The sequence below is a fragment of the Galeopterus variegatus genome, unplaced genomic scaffold (genome assembly GCF_000696425.1).
Source record: "Galeopterus variegatus unplaced genomic scaffold, G_variegatus-3.0.2 Scaffold95, whole genome shotgun sequence".
Lineage (NCBI taxonomy): Eukaryota > Metazoa > Chordata > Mammalia > Dermoptera > Cynocephalidae > Galeopterus > Galeopterus variegatus.
Window position 1 is genome coordinate 788,595 of NW_007726206.1, and position 6,600 is coordinate 795,194.

Below are 6,600 nucleotides of genomic sequence, written 5' to 3' on the forward strand. Positions count from 1 at the left end.
AGCGCCGCCGCGCTTCCCAAGCGGCGCACTATCCAGTGCGCCACCGGGCCGGCCCAGGTAAGGGAATCTTAACCCTTGACTAGGTGTTGTCAGCACCACGCTCAGCCAGTGAGCAAACCGGCCATCCCTATATGGGATCCGAACCCGTAGCCTTGGTGTTATCAGCACCGCACTCTCCCAAGTGAGCCACGGGGCCGGCCCTACAAATAGTTTGATTACTGACTTTTTTCTATATTCTTTTTTTTATTTATTTTTTTTTTTTTTGTCTTTTGTCTTTTTCCGTGTCCGGCAACGGAACGCAACCCTCAGTGTTGCCCCCGTACCGGACCGGGGACCGGCTACGGGATCGCAACCCTCGGTGTTGCTCCCGCGCCTCGCTCAGCCAGTGAGCGGGAACCAGTCTGTATGTGGGATCCGAACCCTCGGGTGGGAGCGCCACTGCGCTTCCCAAGCGGCGCACTATCCAGTGCGCCACCGGGCCGGCCCCAACTTTTTTCTATATTCTTCCCTCTTGACACCAGACTTTCCCTGAAGTTCAATCCTCCAAAGTCTCAAAGAACTTATCAAACTATTCTGTTCTAGCCATTACATTCATCTCTACAGACAACTCACCAATTTCTCTCTCCAGACCTAGCCTCTCTAACTCCTAGCTATCCTGTAGCTTTCAATTTGCTTGGGCTGCCCTAGATGTTGAACTTGATTTTGAGACATTGTTATTCTCGTCCTCCTCACAGGAATATGCATCAACTACCCTACCTGCTAACCTACCCTACTGACTCCACCCCACCACCTATTTTTTTTTTTTTTTGGTGACTGGCCTGTGCAGGGAACTGAACCCTTGACCTTGGTGTTACAAGGCCGCACTCTAACTGACTGAACTAACCAGCTGGCCCTAATTCCCAATTTGTATTTCCCTACTTTTATCATTCTTCCAGTCACTCAGATCCAAACTTCAGAATCACCTTCGGTTCCTCCCTTTCCAACTGAGCTAATAGGCCATCCCTGGTTCTTCTCTTTCCTACAAGCATAATCACCAAACCTCATGGACTCTTCTCTCACATGGGTGTTATACCCACCCCCTCATCACTTGCAGACTGTCATCACTCCTTCAATTGACCTCCCTGACTTCAGTCTTTCCCCACTGCTTTATTCAGTTGCCACTCAGACACACACACCTTGAACTCTAATTTAACTTTACCATATATTTCTGCCCTGTGTCCTAGGTAGACTGTAAATTTGAGAGAAGAAATCTTACATTTCTCGGGCCGACCCGGTGGCGCACTGCTATAGTGCACCGCTTGGGAGCGCGGTGGCGCTCCCGCCGAGGGTTCGGATCCCACATACAGACCGGCTGCTCACTGGCTGAGCGAGGTGTGGGCGTGACACCGAGGGTTGCGATCCCGTTGCCGGTCACGAAAAAAGACAAAAAGGAAAAAAAAAAAAAGAAAGAAATCTTACATTTCTCAAACATGCTGTAACATATGCTTATATACAAAATAAATATTTGATAAATGGAAGTCAGAGAACACACACACTCACACACACATACACACCCCCATGATGCTATTAAAAGAATTTCCATTCTACCTCAACATCAATGTGTAATATAGATTAAAACAAAAAGAACAGTTAAAAAAAAAGGGGGGGGGGATAGCCAGAAGTCCTGACATAAAACTCTAGCTCTTCTAGCTACCGGTAGTATAACCTTCAGCAAATCACTTAAATTATGAGACTCACCTATAACGTGGAAACAATAATATTTGCCCTACCTACCTCACAGAATATTATAAGTTAATGTAGGTAAAAATTTTATAATGTAAAAATTAAAGCTTACTATCAAAATATAAGGTATAATATAGTGCATATGAAGTGAGGGGTTTTTTTGTTTTGTTTTTGGTCTAATATCTGTTATTTACACCCTATAACAGTAATTCCCAAATCTAGTTTTTTTTTCCCTAGGCTGTCTCCACATAAGGATATCACTAAATTCAGAATTTCAGATCATTCTTTCTTTTAAGTGCTATATAGGTAGAAAGAAACCAGTTTTTACTAGGTGCCTTTGAAGTGATTCAAGCACTAAATTAGACATTTCACATATATTTTTCTTTAAGGGATTTGACTAACTTAATTATCTCCATTTTACAGACAGTAGACAACTAAGGCTCAGAGACCTTAAATAACTAACAGATGCTGAGCTCACATTAAAACCTAGGTCTGAGTCCAAAATCTACGTTCTTTCTACCCCAACACACTGAAGGGAAGATATGTTATAAAAACTTAAACAGATCATATATACTGCAGATATTCTCAGACACTTCCCCTAAATCATAACATGTCATACAAAGAGCAATGGATATAAAACTCAGATCATAGCTAGAACCCAGACGAAGAAGAATCAAGGAAATAGCAAAATTTGACCAACTCTAGGCTCTTAAACTGTTCTAGATGAGGCTTGCTGCTTCTGAAGAGTTAGTTTTTCCTCTAACATAGACTTATTTAGGGTAATCCAAAACCAGCACTAGCAAAATACAATCCTCTTCTCTTTATATGTTGGGGACCATATATTTTTACTAACATTCTACAGAAGTGACTCTCAGGAATTATTTATAGATGACAGAAATGGCTTTCTGCATCAGTACTAACTGTGATATCTCAGCCAAACTGTAATTAGAAAAGCTAAAGTTTACTCATCCTATTCAACATCAATTGAAAACAGTCTTAAATTTTCCTGCTGGATCACATTTTCACCCTCATAAATACTTGTTTATTTCTCCCCCTTTATTATTTAGCTCCATAGCTAAGAAATACGCTAATGTGAAAAGAAACAAAACCAAAGTCATATCGCAGTACATTGCTTTGCAGCTGTAAAACAGCTGTCACTTTCCACAACAGACGCTGCTGCCTTTCAGGAAAGCTAAAACGATCCCTGTGTGTAGCAAGGAAATCCGTTTGTGGAGCACTTAAACAGAAAGGTACTAGAGAATCTCAGCTGTTATTGATGGGGAGCCCCAGAGGTGGAGAAGTCACTATGTTACAGATTCCCAATCTGTGAGTATCCCTAAGGGAGCAATTTGGCAACACCATGTAAGAGTCTCAGCTTGATGTGATTGCTTTGAGCCCCCAATTTAATTTCAATAACCCAGCCAAGAGACAGACATCGTCCTTCAGAATAACAGACTACTACGATCTTACTGCAGGGTATCCTGGGAAAAATCTCTATCCCCTTCTTCCTCCCCCTACAAACAACATTGTTAAGAGACCTTATATGGATGTTTTAGATGCATCAAGGGTGTTAAATATTGTGAGACAAAACAATGGAAGGTTGCTTGAATTTTTCAGGAAAGTATTTTAATGAAAAACATTTTCACAAACATTGCTAAATCTGGAGATAGCCAAGAATCAACAATATAGGATCCCTGATGCCAACAAAAACCATTCCCAAAGACAATCTCAATACTATGATTCTATCATATGAACACATTTCAGAACAATTCTTTTCCCCAAATGTCCAGCTTCTGCTTCACCATATCAAAAGCCTCTACACAACTGGCAGGCAGAAGGAATATCTTGAAACCAAATATTCTTATGAGCAAATCAATTGCAGAAAGAGTAAACAGAATGTTCTCAGTCCAACATGAATAAAGACTAAAATAAAGAAAGGGAAGAATAATTTTCAGTTTTTCAGTTACCTCTGCCTGGAATCTCTTGCATGGTCACTCCCACATATCCTTCGGGTTTTAATTCAAATGTGACTTTCCCAGGGAGGTCTTTCCTCCACCCTATTTTAAATTACAGCCTTTTCCCCAACACTTCCCTGCTTTACTTTGCTCCAAAGCACTTATTGCCATCTAACATATATTTACTTATTTATTTTGTTTTTCCGTTTCTTCAATAGTTTAAGTTTCAAGGAGGGAGAATTTTTTGTCTCTTTTGTTCATTGCTGAGCCCCTGGTGCCTAGAACAGTGCCTGACATTTGGTAAATGATTAATAAATATTCGTTGAATGAACTGAACATCCATATGAACAACACTTTTCTCCAGTCGACTGTTTTCCTTAGATTTACAAGTATTACTATATCAAAGTGTAAAAACCTTTTATGGCTCTTGATAAATATTGCCCAAATATTTTCCAAAAGAGCTGCACTAATGTACAGTACACTCAACAGTATATAGGTCTACCAGATTCACCACAGTTATCTTTTTGAGTTCTGTTACCCCAAAGAAACTGTACACTGCTTTAAGGAGTTGTTATTTGAGGGCCGGCCCCGTGGCTCACTCGGGAGAGTGCAGCGCTGGTAGCGCCAAGGCCGCGGGTTCGGATCCTATATAGGAATGGCCGGTGCGCTCACTGGCTGAGCGTGGTGCAGACCACACCGTGCCGAGGGTTGCGATCCCCTTACCGGTCAGGGAAAAAAAAAAAGGAGTTGTTATTTGTGGTAACAGAACCCAAATAAGATTGTCTTCTACTTACACTTTGCATTTAACAAAATACCTGTTGAATAATTAAGCTATAGTAAAGACGCCTTCTCTAAACACCTTCAATAACTCAAAAAGCTTATTTACCCCACACATTAAAGAGAAAGATAATGCCATTTCTTTCTCTTTTTTTTTTTTGGCTTATATTCCCCTCCCCACCCCCCATTTTCCTGCACACACCCTCTGCCTACAAATGAAATCCTGTGAAGAAAGAGATAAGTGAAAGTGTAAACTAAGGCCTGTTGTTACCGAGGCTAAGAATTAGGATGGGAGGAACAAAATGTCATTGCCTCGGCCAGCCTACCTAGACAGACACAGCCCACAAGGGACAGGGGCTCCACTTCAGGCCGCCCCGGCCTCTCAAACACCAGGGCTTTTCCCTCCGAAAAGGACGAGGGAGTTACCTCACCCACTCCCAAACTCTGTACTTAAGTAAGAGCCACTTATTTGGGGTGGCTCCTGCCCTGCTCAAGCCACCACCTGAAAAGGAGGCCCTGGGTTTTCCACAAAACCCGGCGCCCGGAAAGAAGCCCCCGACCCTCGCAGCCCCCTTCTATTCGGCCTGCTTCCCGCCCCCGCCCCAGAAGCCCGAGTGGAGGGGTGGTAGCTGCCCGCCTTCTCACCAGCCGCCGCGGCGGTCACGGCTTACCATGTCGGACGCTCTCCCTTCCTACCACAATCCAACGCCAGACGCACCTGGTCTCGCAGCCCCCAGCACTCCCTTCGCCGGGTCCCCCTGGCCCCACCTGGGCCGCCTTCCACTTCCCTCAGCGCCTCACCCAACGGCAAAACAGCACCGCGCCGCCAACTCCGGTTTGAAATCCCGCACCAGCCAATCACAGAGAAACTTATTCCTTCCACCCACCCCCACGCTTAGGACGCACGCGTCGGGGCCTCGGGGTGGGGCAGGAACCGGTCTGAGCAAGCGCATTCTGAAAGAGTGAAGCCAAAGGTGGCCATTTTCACCAAGGTCAACAGGGTTTTTTTGGCGCCCTTTTTGAAGTCATTCAGGATCCATGTTGACTAAGGGCAAGTGGTACTTCTTGAGTGCTCCTGGCCTCGCTGTCTCCCCCAGGCAGGGAACTAGGGCTCTTGGAAACCATTAACTGAACAGTGTCAGGTTTCCCTGTAGAATAGGAAGAATTCTAGAAGGAGATAGAACAGCAGTCATTTTCAACCGTATTTATCCCCCCATTCATTGATACATTCATTCAGGCTTTCATTTGACATATTAAGTGCGCCAACTTCTTAACAAGCACTCTGCCAGAAGTCAGAAAAATAAAGATGATATGGTCTCTACTTTCCAATAGCTACAAATGGAGGAGACAGCTCGAGGAAACAAAAATAAATAAAAAATGAAACTGCTATAATTCAGTTTAATAAACATTATTTAGAATTTGGCATTGTGCTAGCATAGGGGCTTTCACATTTTTAAAAAAGCTGGACCCTCTAGACCCACAGTGAGAACTACATTTTACAGTAGAGCCAAATATTAGAGAACTCTGCTCATCCTTACTACATGTAATGTATTCTGAACTTTTCTATTCTCTTCCCACTCCACCCACCCCCCACATGTTGATGTCCCTATTTCATTAAATTTACTACTCAATGATGAGTGGCTACCAGCAATTTGAAAACTATTGGCTAGAGCATACGAAAAGCAGTGTGGTTTAGTAGAAAGATCACAAATTTTGGAAAAGGGGGGTTATTCGGGAAATGTTGGCCAAAGGAAATTTCAGTTAGAGAGTTCAGGAAATCTATTGTACAACATGGTGACTAACTTCAATACTAATGTATTGTATACTTGAAAATTGCTAGGAGGGGGCCGGCCCATGGCTCACTCGGTAGAGTGCGGTGCTGATAACACCAAGGCCCCGGGTTCGGATCCCATATAGGGATGGCCGGTTCGCTCACTGGCTGAGCATGGTGCTGACACCACCAAGTCAAGGGTTAAAATCCCCTTACCGGTCATTTTTAAAAAAAAAAAAAAAAAGGGGCCGGCCCGGTGGCTCACTCGGGAGAGTGCGGTGCTGATAACACCAAGGCCCCGGGTTCGGATCCCATATAGGGATGGCCGGTTCGCTCACTGGCTGAGCATGGTGCTGACACCACCAAGTCAAGGGT

At 43.9% G+C, this 6,600-nt stretch overlaps 1 protein-coding gene across 2 annotated transcripts in view; it reads right to left on the minus strand.

Moving 5' to 3' along the window:
- The window catches only part of RACGAP1 (Rac GTPase activating protein 1), a 39,836-nt gene extending 34,627 nt beyond the window's left edge, over positions 1-5,209 (minus strand). The window contains exon 1 of one of the 2 annotated variants that reach the window (XM_008582974.1): positions 5,126-5,209. The gene's annotated coding sequence lies outside the window, so the exon portion shown is untranslated. The remainder of the gene's footprint in view (positions 1-5,125) is intronic. The other variant, XM_008582982.1, reaches the window with a different exon arrangement.
- Between the last annotated feature and the right edge of the window lie 1,391 nt (positions 5,210-6,600).